Here is a 13355-nt window from a genome sequence, read left to right on the forward strand (position 1 = left end):
ATTGATGTACTGCTGGCATTTGTCAGTATCCATTCAGTATCAGTGTGAGAGATGGCATACCAATGGAATGTTATAGATTTTGCTTCAAACATGCATATTGCTAACTTAGCATACGAAGAGTGGATCTGGATTCTTTGTAATACTTCTTGAACATGCTGCCTGTTCTGTCAGTGTACAAAAGTAGACCAGAATATAATCTAGGGCCCATATTTCTATAGGGGTGAACTTCCATTGTTATGGGGAATGCACTGCTTTCGGCGCAGCCACAAAGTCATGTTGCCCTGAGCGCAGCACATTCAAGTGAATGGTATGATGCCTGCACTTCCAAGAGGGGAGAGATCCCCTTGCAGGCGGGTGCAGTGACTGACTGCACCCACCTAAAAGGGGATGTCTGGAGGCTCCATGGGTCCCATTTTCTCCTCCTCACAAAGCTGCCTTTAGGAGGTGCACTGAAAGTGGGCCATCTTTTTATGGAGTACTTTCAATGCACCTCCTAATATGCCCTTGTCGATAATACCGCACGGGTGCAGAGGCAAAGGAACTCCCTCATTTGCATGGGCCATGCCACAATCAATAAGGGAAGGCCTTCCGAAGATAGCGCCGAAGCAACATTTGCACCAGTGCTATCAGTATTACAGAAGGGAAAACACAAGTGTCTTCAGTCCCTTCTGTAATACCATTGTTTCCCGGGGGCACACACAGCTGGTTCACATGCCTGTTATGCCCCCTAGGTAACAATCTATTACTGCCCCAGATACACTACTCTGAATACATCAAGACTATTTCATAAAACATCATTGACTATATACTGATATGCAGCTTGTACACTGGCTAAGCCAAATGATATTGCACTATATTCGGAGAAGCCTGATTTGGCGTTAAAAGCAGTTTTTCTTTCATCCCCATCCTTAATTAATGCTATATTTGTAAGGACCTCCAGCAATTTAGTTTAGAAAGCAATATATAGGGTTGTAAACCATTTTGCTTGTCACAGTTGATCCAATATGGTGGAAATGAAAGGTAATGTGTGTTGATTGTGAATGGTGATGCCATTACGTTGGTGTGCCCCTGAATATCGAATCAACAATATCAGTGCTACAGAATATCGAAACTAAACTATCAATGGGTAAGTGAGCCTAGATTTCTTATACCTAGATTCATATATATGTAGCTACGCAGTACATATATCTTCAAGGTGCAGAGATGTGGAGTAAGGCATAGTAAATCTATACTTCCCTATAGGCACTTACCATTCGATATTGTGTCCCATGATATTCTCTACTCAATATTAGTATGCCACACAATATTGTTAGTCGATATTTAGTAGTACAGTCCATTACCTTTACAGTTGTCTTAATAAGGTTTTAATTATGATTGACATTCTGGGATGAAGAAGATAGATGCTCCAGCGGCTGGTGAGGTGTGCTAAATTATTTAGCCAAAGAATCTTCAATGTTATTTTTTTCAGCTATGGTGAGGGCACATGTTTAACCAAGAGAAGTGCAAGTTCTGTGAATCCAATCAATGGAACAATTCTAAGGCCTGTAGGGTGGTAAGGCATTTGGCCCTTGATGGAGTAACACTAGCTAGTGTAGTAATGGCTTCATGGCATTGATGGGAAAGCATGTTGTTTGTCAATAAGAAGAAGTAAATAAAATGATGTTGCCCACTGAATCAATCTGGTGATCATGGCGCCAGAGCTGTACAGTGCCTAAGACGAGTGGAAAATATAAGAGGATCAATTATGTCACAAACCAATGATTCCATATGCCCAAAGTAGGCACGAGTAAGCAGATGTATCCATAGTATCCCCTGTTCCTAGCGGTTCACCATCCACAGCACAGATAGATTATTCTGTTTTTTAAAAGACAAGGGCACCTCATTTAGTCTGAGCAAACTTGTTATCCATCAAGAGATCAGAGGCTTCAAAACCTAGTAAAGTATATATAAGCACAGACCCTTTCAGCTAAAAGAAAAACAAAGGTATGAAAAATGGGCAGAGTCTGCTATAGGCGCATAGCATTTCGTGCCCAGCTGCTGCCTGCTCCTCAATACTGGGCATGGGAGCATTTGTTTGCAGATGAGGATATTTCTTGAGAACCTGATCAATACCTCCACACTATTTACCAATTTTCTCTTCTCCAATGTTATCTTTAATCAAATGTCAAACTGGAACTGGAACTACCTCTCTGCATAGGTCCCTCACCAGGAGTAGCTACTAATGCGACCTCTGTGGCAAATCTGATATTGATGAATTTGTACTTCTAAATCAACTATTGGTTCAGTTATTTACTGCCAAAGATATAGAGTCTTTCAGATCTTCACATAATCCTGGATAAAAGACGACATCTGTCTCCTCGGTGGTCCCCACAGCCTCTGCACACCCACTAAAAGGGTGCCATATACTGGATGCATTTTTGATTCCCCTGATGTAACATTAACAGCCCAATATGTGTTGAACATGTTTGTCCTCAAAAATAAAATTTAATTGGGATAAAAATTAGGCTAAGTGAGATGAGACAGCATGAAGGAGAAGTTTAATCTGTCAAAAGTGTTGTAGCTTAACCATAGAATGCAATTAGCGTTTTGACAAAAAAAGAGGAAAAGGTGATTTGATTTCCAGTGTATTTCTCTGGACGTGATAACGATGAAGCAAATGCTATTAGTTGAGCAGAAAGCGGATCCATAAAAGTAGCCACTGGCAGAGTTCAGCATGTTCCAACCATGCATCTAACACAAAACGTAAACAAACCCTGTCCTTCTGTGAGATCCGTTCAGCAGGACTTTAAAAGTTCTTTATTCTTTATTCTTCAAACAAATCGTAGCCAACGCGTTTCGTCCAAGAGGACTTCTTCAGGGCAACAAAGTGGTGATTCTGAGTATACTGATTATTCCTCCAATAATTTCTCCCAGTAATAAAGTATTCACAGGAGGTAGCCCCTTATAATTTTTCATATAGTGTTGCCTTCCTATATTGATTAACAAGTGCGTATTCAATGATTTTTTGTAGTTCCTAAGATGTGTTGTCCAATCTTCCAGTTAGCGGAAGGGGATGGCCACCTCACTATATGTTAGTGATTCTTCTCCATATATTTTTCAATGAATTCAGGTTTTGATATATACTTTGAGTCCAACTTCTGTGGCATTGGAAATCCCCCTTAATTAAAGAGAAGCACCGTCATCTCGCACCGCGTAGTCCTCCTCAATACCGTGGATCACATTCTGTCATATTTGTTTGCTATTTACTTTTTGTGGGGAGTGCTGGATCATTGTGCTTCATTGTAAATTGTGGGTATATTCCCTTAGAAGCTTAGGGGTATTGAGCTTCAGGTCCTTGGCACCCAGACTTTAAGAGTACATAAGACCATATAATAGATATGTGCAGTCACCATTGCCCTTTACCCTGGATTTTCCATTGTTGTTGCTTCAAAGCCTGTCCTTCTACCTGTATTTCGCAAACCCAAAGTGACCCAAATCCCCCCCATGGCTATTGCCAAGCCTGAAGCCCGAACCGTCCTAGGCTCCCTCCAAGGCAGCAGCTGACCCACTCTTGTGTACCCGTACCCCAAACCCCCACACACACATTTCTCTCCTGGATTTAGTGTCTTTGACATGACACTCCCAGAACCTGCAATTGGGGGTAACCGCGGGCAAGCAAATTCATTCGAATTGCTTGGGCCCAGTCTAGTACCAAGTAAAACACTTCACAGCCTAATAATCTCTTAAGTTCTAACACTGATTTAAATTTAAAAAACATCAAAACCCCACCTCCTCCCCTCACCATACCTTCAAGAGTACTGCTTCTTACTCCACCTCAGCCCTCCAACCTTATTGAATGTACAAACCACCTGATCTGATCAACAGAATGGAAGATGTGCTCTTGACCCTTATTTTATTTTTTTTGACTGCTGAATGATTCCAGCAGGTGCCCCTTGTCTCTCAAAGTCGTTGATCATCCCTATGCAGTCTCTGCGACGCTGTGCTGCCATTACTGACATGTCTGAGAACATTCTAAAGGAGAAATTATCTGGATTAGAATATGATTTATTCTTAATGGCATGTAACAAGATCTGTTCTTTGACCCGGAAATCAGCAAAGTTTACCATAATGGTGTGTGAGTATTTGGCATTGGTCAATTGGACTGCAGGAACATGGTGTGCCAGGGTGATAGTTAAATCTGTGCCTTGCATTGCCTTCTCAGGGTACACATGCTTGTTGATAAGGTCTGAGATTATTTTAGTAACTGTCTGGCCTGCTGGAATTCTTGCAAATCTTAGATTCAAGTGACAGGATCTGTTTTCAGCATCATCCAGCCTCAGCTGGAGTTCCTGTAATTCTGCTTGAAGCTTGAAAGTTACGGTGTCATGTTTATTATTTTAATCTTCCAGTTCCGCAACCTTTTGCTCCACCTGTGACCTATGAGAAGGAAGTAATTAATTGAATGCTAGCGTTGTTCTGTCACAATTGACCATTGGTCTTTCTGTGTGCATCCTATTGTGAAATTTTCATTTCCCTGAGTTTCCCTAAACTCTGATTCAGCAGCGCTTCAATTAGTGGTGACTGCACTGGAGATGCTGACAAAGCTTGTGATTATATCCCCCCCACCCATCCCCCCCCCCCCGGTGACTGGAAGTGCGCTGGTACACTTGGGGAATCGTGGGGAGGACGTTTTCTAGATTAGCAAGAAGCATTGGACTACTTCCTGGGATAGAGGCCTGCCCTCCATTTCCAAGAGCGAGCAGAACAGGCGATGGGTCTAGCTTGGTGGTGGAATGCAAGGGTTCTGTACCTCCGGAATCCTCCCCTTGGCTCATCTGAGAACCTAGTACCGATGTCTCCTGTTGAGGCAACTCCTATGGCAGCCTATTTGTTGTGATACTCTGCCGTTACTCTCCCGGGGTCCGAGCCCTATGTATTTGGTTAGTTGTAGGCTGATTGTGATTCTTACCACCTTTTGGAGTTTTGCCTGGTGCATGTGTCCTCATTGATATATCTTCCTGAGAGTCTTCTCATTTGGTGACTGTATATTCTTGTTCCAAGACTTCAGGATGAAAAGGACGATGCTGGAGGGTCATGAGGGGGCGGCAAGCCGCATCTATGCTACATAGACCACTTCTGCGACACCCCCCAAATCCCCGCCACCCAGGAGGGAACCTAATGAACCCCTCTAAGGCTGCTTCTACCCTAACCCTCAGCTAGAGGCGTTCGTGTCTGAAACTTTCAGTACCATGATGGAGTGTCCTACTGTGACTCTTTGTACACAATTATTCTCTCTCTTTCTGCCCATGCCACTTCAATGCTTTCTGCCTTCTGCCCTCATGAACATCAATTAAACTCCTTAGCTCCCCGTTTCAAAGGGTTCCTTCACTTCCAAAAGTTACTAGAGTTGTTAGGTCTGGACATACGTATCCACGTATTGCTAAAAAGGTATATATTTGCAGTGCTTGTAAAGAAAAAAGTCTTGCCCTATTTAGGTGAGCCTTAGGTTCGAATTTCGTCGTCTGCAGTTCCGAAGTACACTGTAGGGCCAGATGTAGGTATCCAAATACCGGTCGGTAACGGCCGAAAATACCGATTTTTCGGCCGTTACCAACCGGTATTTGGATACTGAGATGTAGAGGATGTCAAAATACAGATTCGGTAAATGTACCGAATCAGTAAATTTATCTGTATTTTGACATGTAGGTAGCACTTTAAACAGTGCTACAGGGCCTTGGGGATTCGTTATTTACCACCAACTGTTTGTTGGTGGTAAATAACGAATTCCTATGTAAATACAAATATGTGCATTTACACCTGTGCCATTTGGCACACATACATGGCACATGGCACACAGGCATTAATCAGGGGTGCAACAGGGTGTCAAAGTGACACCCTGCCACCCTTGAATTTTTCCGTAATTACCGAATCTGTATTTACCGATTTGGTAATTGACATTCATCCCTATGGGCCTCAAGGCCCATAGGAATGAATGGCAATTACCGAATCGGTAAATACCGATTCAGTAATTACCGAATCTTATTGATTCGGTAAAAAATACCGAAAATTTACCTACATCAGATTTACCGATTCTAAAATACCGAATCGGTAAAATTCGGTATTTTAGAATCGGTAAAAATGATTTACCTACATCTAGCCCTAGATGTTTCTCCACAAGCTATACTGACTTGCTGATACAGGGGAAGAATTAAGAAACGGCAGCTGACGACACCAGAACCACTTCCTGGTACTCTTGTCTTGTAGGCAGGTTACATTGCCAAGGCTGCCCGGGGGGCCCCGTAGGGGACCCTCCAACAGGGCAGCCGCCTTAGTGCCACAGGAAGGCACAGAAGTTGGCTGCCCAGGCTCCCTGGGCGAGTGACCAAAGGGGTCTGCTAGCCACGTCACGCCCGGCAGTGGGAGGGGGGACAAGGGTACAAAACCTTCCCCCCGCCCACTGAGCAGTCTCTTGACCGCTGCCCGTCGCGCTGTTTGGACGTGTACACCCTGGAGCTGCTTAACTTGCGGTAAGTGTGAACCCCCACCCCATTGAAGCAAGGCAGCCAGACCTCGGATTCTGCCATGGGGGCAGTTCGCTACTGGGGGGGGAGGTCAGCTCCTATGGGGCAAGGGCAGCGGCACACCTTCCTTGTGGCCCGCTTCGCAGGAGGGTTGTTCGTGTGCACCGAGGTCCTTCTTAGACCATGAGGTTGGTCTAGCCCTCCCTCCGCACCTCGGGTTCCACAGGCATGGGCATACACTTCGGTTACACTATTCCCCCCCCCCGATTTGCCCAACACCCCAAGAAGGGGGCGCCGCGGTAGGCCCTGGGGTAGCCACGGAGGGACAGGTAGTCTGTTGGTGGCCTGTGCGGGTCACAGGTTTGCCCGATCCCGAGGAATGTTCGACGTGGCAGGTCAGGGGAGACCGCCCCTGCCTGGTCGGGGTCCACTTGTTAGAGCGGACGCGGGCCGGGGGCTCATCCTTTGACTCACCCGATCCCGGACGCTGCTTGAAGTTCTTCCGCTGTGTGGTTGGGTGCCTCGCTTCCCACACGGGGGCACGGGCTCACTCGGTGGGGCACGAGGAGACTTGCCTGGCAGCCCGCGGGGGGGGAGGGGCTTCCGCCGAGCCTCATCGCGGCTCTTTGCTTCCCTCGCGGTGCTCCAGGGCGACGATGGGCAGGCAGTTATCATGCCGACATGCCCACAGCTTGAGCGGCTGACCTCATTACTGCGATGCTGGGCTTGCTAGGAAGGATCGCCCACCACTGGGTCTCTGGCAAAATTCGGCATCTCCCTCTGCCAAACAATGGAAGGCAACACTACCGATGCTCTTGGAAATGGGGGGGGGTCAACTGAGCGTCTCACCTCGACACCGCGCTGCACTCATGTGACGCTGGCAGCGTTGAGGTCCAGAAAGCGTGTCTTGGACTCGTCGGGGCAAGGTCTTGATCTCCCGGCAGCTTCACCACCCTTATTTGGGCATGGGCGCTGCCTTTGGCCTTGTTGAGGCATTCATCGGTCGGTTCTTTTGGCGGTGGGTGCTGTGGCTTTTGTCCGCCTGCCCCGCTATGCAGCAATGTAAAATGGGGTCTTGGGGGCGACGCGCGCAGAGCGTTCGCCCCCGGGCTAATTCGGGCATTGGTATGCCCTGCTGCTGCTCGCGGGTGGGGGCGCGCTGGGATTGGACAGGAGGGGTTAGGCGCAAGCCTGGAACATAACGTTCCATGTTGCGCACTTCGAGTCGGAAATAAGGCGTGAGGAGGCAATTTGACGGCGGCTCGTTTATAAGTATAATTTATCCCTTATTAGCGGTTTGTCAGCGGTTATGGAGCAGACAGCCTCCTCTGTCAGGGAAGCGCTGCGGATTCTTGCCGAAGCTGGGCGCGAGGATTTGCTCGTGCCTGGTGTTCGGTCTCAGTCATGGGTTGGGCTGGAGAGGGGGGGCGCCAAGCTGCAAAGGGGGTTTCTGCGGCTGTAGTCGCCTGACTATCTAGCGAGGACTCGCCGGTACCTTCATCAAAAGGTGACACCTTATTGCAGCAATTTGTCAAAGCAGAGCAGTCCCCTGGCACCTCAGGGCTGGCTTCGGTTCCTCCACATGTTGTCCCTAATACAAAACCATCACGAGGCATGAGAAAGAATGTGCGCACTCGCCCACTGCCTACCTTTCATGTCCAGAGACGAATTAATTTTAAGAAACGTCCCATTCCTAAGAAAGTTTCTGTTCAGGATGTTTCTAAGGTGACTTGTGCGCCCTCTAGTGACCAGAGTGGGAATAGGCCCACATTAATTCCTGCAATGAATACAGTTGTGAGGGACATTAACATTTTTGGTTTGAAAAAGTTTGGGAAGAATGTCATTTCTCCGACTTTGTCACTGGACAGACGCTTATCTCCTGTGGTATCTCGGGCCAATGGTGCTGCTTTTTAAAGTATGGCAGTTTCTTCAACACCTCCTAATGCTGTGAACACATTGGCCATGAATAACTGTGCTATTTCCAATTAGTGCATTCTAGGCCCCCAAAGATCTTTGTGTTCTCCTCCTTTGTTCACTGTGCCTTCTACCATTATTATTATTATTATTATTATTATTATTATAATAAAGGCTTTTATAACGTGCTCAATTACTAAGAAAATAGTATCCCGGTGCGGAAGGGAGAGAGGGCAGAGCAGAGAAATTCCATAGAACATAGAGAGCCCTACACCATGATGTTGAAAAGGTGGGTCTTCAGTCCTTTCTTAAAAACAGAGATGGTTGAGGCTGTTCTCAGGTGGAGAGGAAGAGTGTTCCAAGCTCTCGCAGCTCTGACTGAGATGGATTGGCCACCAAGTCTGCTGTATTTGAATTTAGGTACCGTCATTTGGCACAGATTAGCCGACCTTAAGGGTCGGTTAGGAACATAAAGGGAAAATCTTTTTCTCAGATAAACTGGACCGGTTTGATGGACAGCACGGTAGGAGAGGACAAGGATTTTGAACAAAATCCTGGGAGCGACTGGGAGCCAGTGGAGGGCACGAAGAGAGAGACGGACACTGGAGCTTTTGGGTAAGTGAAACAGGAGTCGCACAGCGGCATTTTGAAGGACCTGGAGGCGATGTATAAGATAAGCTGGTAAACCACAAAAAAGACCATTCGCATAATCTAATCTAGATAATATAAGGGCGCGAATGACAGTCTCCTTGGCCTCTCTCGGAAGGAGGGGAAAAAATCTACGTAGCGTTTTAAGTGTAGAAAAGCAAACCCCTGTGAGTTTTTTTAAATGATCCTCAAATTTCAGGTCATTATTGAACCAGACTCCTAAATTTTTAGCAGGGCCGCCGATAGATTTAGGACATGGCAGATCGGCAGGCCAGAAAAGATCACTAAAGTTGTCTGGGAAAGAACCATACAGCAGAATCTCTGATTTACTTTAGTTGCATTTTAGCTGGGCGAGGGCTAACCAACGAAAAACAGATGATAGGCAGGATTGGGCTGCCGACGTATCCAGGTTATTTTTTGGCCATGTGAACAGAAGTTGGGTGTCGTCGGCATAGGCCATAGTTTTAGCTCCTAACTGTTCTGCAAGATAAATAAGAGGGGTAAGGTAAATGTTAAAAAGCAGGGGGCTGAGGGTGGATCCCTGAGGGACACCAGTTGTAAGTTTCTTGGGGGAGGAAGCAAAGGGCGGCATCCAGACTTGTTGCGTTCTATTTTCTAAAAACGATGTCAACCAAACCAGTGCAGGGCCTGTGATACCTATGGCCGCTAGTCTGGTGAGCAGAAGGGAATGTGGAACCGTATCGAAGGCGGCAGAGAGGTCCAATAAAATCAGAGCCGCTCTGCCACCTCTGTCCAAACATTCCCGAATAGCCTCGGATATTTCAACTAGAGCAGTCTCCGTACTGTAGGCTGCTCTAAAGCCTGATTGCGCTGGATGGAGTGGCTGGGAGGTTTCAACAAATTTCTCTAGTTGTGTAAAGGCGACCTTTTCACATATTTTAGCAAGAGCTGGCAACAATGATATAGGCCGGAAATTGGCAGGGACAGCGGGATCTAAACCATTTTTTTTTTTAAAGTGGGAGCAATTTCGCTTGCTTCCAACAGGCCGGGACAGTTGCAGTAAGAAAAGAACGGTTAATAATATGAGTCACCTCATTACCGACTGTCTCTGCAAGTCCCGCAAAGACTCTAGCAGGACAAGCGTCAGAGGGAGAGCCAGATTTTAAGGCCGCAAGGATTTCAACAATATCCATTTTTTCTACCGGGGCAAAGTTAACAAACTGCTCAGTGCGAACCGGCATCAAGGGGGAGGGAGTGGCCAGTAAATATGGAAGGCTATTACAGACAGTGCGCAAGTCATCCTGAATTTTGGTGATTTTGTCAACAAAGAACACAGAGAGTTCTTCACACCATTTCTCCGAGGAGGTCAGTAAAGGTTGAGCCGCACAGGGTGAGACAAAGTTTTTTACAATACTAAATATTTCCTTGCTGTTATTGTTGGCTTTATTGATTCGCCCTGCATAGTAGTGGCTTTTGGCAGATCTAATAGCTGCATAGTACTTTTTTTGCGCCACCCTCAGTTCCTTCTTTGCCTCAGGGAGATATGCTTGTCTCCAGATCCGTTCAAGTTTTTTACAGCCTGATTTAAGATCACGGAGGGAGTGGGAGAACCAGGGCTTGGAAGGGGTGGAGCGGAGTCTGCAAACCCGACTAGTTTTTATAGATGCGGCAGTCCCTAGTTCTATCCAGGAATTGAATGAGCTGACGGCTGACTCAATTTCCAAAGGAAGAGCAGGGCGGGAGGTGGCTAAATAATCTGACAAGATGTCTGCATTAATTTTCTTTGTATGGGTAGCTGGGGGGCTGTTTACGGCTGGGCGGGTCAGAGTCCAGGCAAACCTGATCAACATATGGTCTGACCACGTCACTATCTCAGGGCGGGTCATGTCAATATCGAAATTAGTGCAAACCAGATCGAGGACGTGACCACCCGAGTGAGTGGGTGTAATGGTTCTCAGGCAGGTTCCGCAGGAGCGCCAAGGATCCGAAGAATATTCCACAGCCTTCCCCTACGGCCTTCCGACTCTATCAAACACTAGAGTACCGAGAGGCTCGCCAGGGGAAAACAGGGAGCCAAAACAAGGAAAGACGGGGGAAATAATATAATCTTGGTCGTAGACTTCTGTGTGAATAGACAGGCACCTGGACTGGACCTCTGCTGGATGTAGGAGCTAAAACAAAATACAAAATTCTAAACCCTATTAACATACACAAAAGACAGCACCTACTGAGTAAATAAGTTTCACATACCAATGTAAGTTAGACTTTGCTGGAGTATAAATGTATAGTGGTGGCAGGGCTCAGGTTGGGCTAAGATGAGAGAACAAACAAAGAACACAATGGTGATTACTCTATGTGGACTGTGAGTTCGTATAACACTATTCAGGATTGTAGACTTCTTACTTGATGACATGTAGAAGACTCTTAAATAAACATCTGTATCGCAGAGGATTACACCAGAATCAGAAGATAATATCCATGTATAACTGTATGTCTGAGGTACAAAACAAACATCTATTAGTTCAAGTATGGTTATATAGTGATAACATGAATGTAGCGCACAGCGCTGTTACCGTGATTCTGGGTGATGTGGAAGACTTCTGTGCCCTTCACGAGTCCACGCAAGTACCCCCACACACACTGTAGGAATGGCCAGGAACACAGGAAGTGATGGCAGATGATTACGACCAAAAAGGGAACTAAATGTCATGGAAGGACACCACCGGATGGCGGAGACTAAGCCCGGCCGCCGGGTGGAGGGTAGGGTAAACAACACTAATTATCTAAAGAAAAAACCTGCAGAGCGGCAGGAACAAGCCCGGCCGATTTGCGAAGCAGGTATGAGATTAGGCGGACAGCGAGAAGTGAAGCCCGGCCAGACGGCGGAGCAAAGACCCGGCCGTCGGGCGGAGCCAGCAAGAACCGGCGAAACTTCAACTCGCGACCTGGCCGGACGGCGGAGCAAAACCCGGCCGTCGGGCGGAGCCAGCAAGACTCAGGGAAACTCTGACTCACTGCCCGGCCGGACGGCGGAGCAAAAACCCGGCCGTCGGGCGGAGCGGAATTAAACAAACAAGGTTCTTTGCAAGTTCCAGGGCTCGGAACAACAAAGAGAGCAAGGGAAAAGCCACAGGGCAGTGGAACGGATAGGAGCCCGTCCCAAACAAACGACAACCAGAATTCAGGCAACAGGAAACAAGACAGGAATGCAGCAACGGGAGCTTGACGCAAGGACGTAAAGCGTCGCTCCAAGGGCTGCGATTGCTTATGTAGGGGTTTCACTTAAAGGGACCGCCCGTTTGCGGAACTCGAGGCATGACAGTGGGCACCTCAACCCATTGTTTTAGCTGGGCCATGTCAAGAGCTTCGTTTAAGCGAACTGTCTCCGAGGAGTCCGGGTTATCCACATGGATATTAAAGTCCCCCAGGAGAAGATATCTGGAGTATCTTAAAGCCCGTGGGACTACAATATCCTCCAATGCACCCAGAAAGCTACCAGCATGGCCAGGTGGTCGGTAGACCAAGGTGCCTCCTAAGGTGAAATGAGCCCCAAGTGTTAGTGAGAAATGAAACATCTCTGCATCAGCTAGAGGACTAAGAAGATCGTGGGAAAAGGTCCATTGTTCTCTGAAAATGGCTGCTATACCGCCTCCTCTGCCTAGAGGGCGATCATTCCTAAAAATTTTGAAGCCCCGTGGGATAGCAAATTCGACAGCTGAGCCGCATGTCTCATTTAGCCAGGTTTCCGTAATAAAAAGGAGATCGAGCTGATTGTCGCTCAATAGTTCAAAGATATCAGCAGTGTGCTTGACCAGTGACCTAGCATTGATCAGGCCTGCTTGGATACGTGTGGAATCATCAGGATTTAGAGCAGCACACTTTAAAATGGGATGAAAGCGGAATTTGCAAACATAACACACCCGCGAGGTTATGTCAGATACCTCCCATTTATCGTTGCATGGGCATGGGCAGGAGTTAGCTTTAAGCGCCATAAGATACTCACGGGAATACCGAGTCCTAGTGCTATAGGGCTTTTGTGGGGCACCAACAGGGGGGCTGGCGCTGGCCACGACCGGGGCACGGACGGGCCCTCCTTTGGCGCTCCTTCGGCGCGCAGACGGCGCGCCCGCTGCGCGTGGCCGCTGCGCGTCTTAGAGTGCATGACTACTTGTAGGCCAAGCCCCACCCTCCGCTGGACCGCTAACTCGGGTCCCGCAGGGTCCGGCACACACTCAAGATGTCGCCCGACCTAGCCCTCCATAACAATCGGCACTTGAAGCCGCGGTGGAACGGGGCTCAGAAGGGCCTGATTAGTGCAATGCTTTGTAGGGG

This window comes from Lissotriton helveticus, chromosome 8 (genome assembly GCF_964261635.1).
Source record: "Lissotriton helveticus chromosome 8, aLisHel1.1, whole genome shotgun sequence".
NCBI lineage: Eukaryota > Metazoa > Chordata > Amphibia > Caudata > Salamandridae > Lissotriton > Lissotriton helveticus.